The sequence below is a fragment of the Coturnix japonica genome, unplaced genomic scaffold (assembly GCF_001577835.2).
Source record: "Coturnix japonica isolate 7356 unplaced genomic scaffold, Coturnix japonica 2.1 chrUnrandom469, whole genome shotgun sequence".
NCBI classification, from domain to species: Eukaryota; Metazoa; Chordata; class Aves; order Galliformes; family Phasianidae; genus Coturnix; species Coturnix japonica.
In genome coordinates, this window is record NW_015439875.1 from 47,598 (window position 1) to 49,253 (window position 1,656).

Here is a 1,656-nt window from a genome sequence, read left to right on the forward strand (position 1 = left end):
TCATGGCGGATCCTATATGGGGTGAAGGATGTCTTAATGGAGGTCCACCGTCATGGCGGATCGTATATGGGGTGATGGACGTCCCAATGGAGGTCCATGGGGTGGGGGGGTCGGATTTGGGGTGGACTTCGCAATGGAGGTCCATGGGGTCGGATTTGGGGTCAGATTTGGGGTGGACGTCGCAACGGAGGTCCATGGGGTCAGATTTGGGGTCATATTTGGGGCGGACGTCCCAATGGAGGCCCACCGTCATGGCGGATCCTATATGGGAGGTAGTAGATCCTATATGGGGTGAAGGACGTCCCAATGGAGGTCCACCATCATGGCGGATCCTATATGGGGTGATGGACGTCCCAATGGAGGTCTATCATCATGGCAGATCCTATATGGGGTGAAGGACGTCTTAATGGGGTGGTAGATCCTATATGGGGTGAAGGACGTCACAATGGAGGTCTACCATCATGGCGGATCCTATATGGGGTGAAGGACGTCCCAATGGAGGCCCACCATCATGGCGGATCCTATATGGGGTGGTAGATCCTATATGGGGTGAAGGACGTTGTAATGGAGGTCCACCATCATGGCGGATCCTATTTGGGGTGATGGACATCCCAATGGAGGTCCATGGGGTTGGATTTGGGGTCGGGTTTGGGGTGGACGTCCCAATGGAGGCCCACCGTCATGGCGGATCCTATATGGGGTGAAGGACGTCCCAATGGAGGTCCACCATCATGGCGGATCCTATTTGGGGTGATGGACGTCCCAATGGAGGTCCACCATCATGGCGGATCCTATATGGGGTGGTAGATCCTATATAGGGTGAAGGACGTCGCAATGGAGGTCCACCGTCATGGCGGATCCTATGTGGGGTGAAGGACGTCGCAATGGAGGTCCACCGTCATGGCGGATCCTATATGGGGTGAAGGACGTCTTAATGGAGGTCCACCATCATGGCGGATCCATTTTGGGGGTGGTAGATCCTATATGGGGTGAAGGACGTCGCAGTGGGGTGGTAGATCCTATATGGGGTGAAGGACGTCATAATGGAGGTCTACCATCATGGCGGATCCTATATGGGGTGGTAGATCCTATATGGGGTGAAGGACGTCGCAATGGAGGTCCACCATCATGGCGGATCCTATATGGGAGGTAGATCCTATATAGGGTGAAGGACGTCGCAATGGAGGTCTACCATCATGGCGGATCCTATATGGGGTGATAGACATCCCAATGGAGGTCCATGGGGTTGGATTTGGGGTCGGGTTTGGGGTGGACGTCGCAATGGAGGCCCACTGTCATGGCGGATCCTATATGGGGTGATGGACGTCCCTATGGAGGTCCACCGTCATGGCGGATCCTATATGGGGTGGTAGATCCTATATAGGGTGAAGGACGTCGCAATGGAGGTCCACCATCATGGCGGATCCATTTTGGGGTAAAAAACACCCCAACGGAGCTCCACCATAGCAGAAAGTTCAACATTTCACCCCAAAACGAGTCCTCCAACCCCAACGTGAGGTCGGCCATGATGGAACCCGCCATCTTGGTGCGAGGATCATCCCCTACCCCAAAACCCACCCAAACGAGTCCTCCAACCCCAACGTGAGGTCGGCCATGATGGAACCCGCCATCTTGGTGCGAGGATCGTCCCCCTAT

The 1,656-nt window shown here is 55.1% G+C and overlaps 1 protein-coding gene and 1 long non-coding RNA gene across 2 annotated transcripts in view; one reads left to right on the plus strand and one right to left on the minus strand.

Moving 5' to 3' along the window:
• Nucleotides 1-1,656, minus strand: part of METTL3 (methyltransferase like 3) — a 23,568-nt gene that overhangs the window by 5,280 nt on the left and 16,632 nt on the right. The window lies entirely within an intron of this gene.
• LOC116652616 lies at nt 5-971 on the plus strand. The gene is made up of 2 exons (XR_004305773.1): nt 5-42; nt 140-971. It is a non-coding gene; the product is annotated as an uncharacterized LOC116652616 (long non-coding RNA).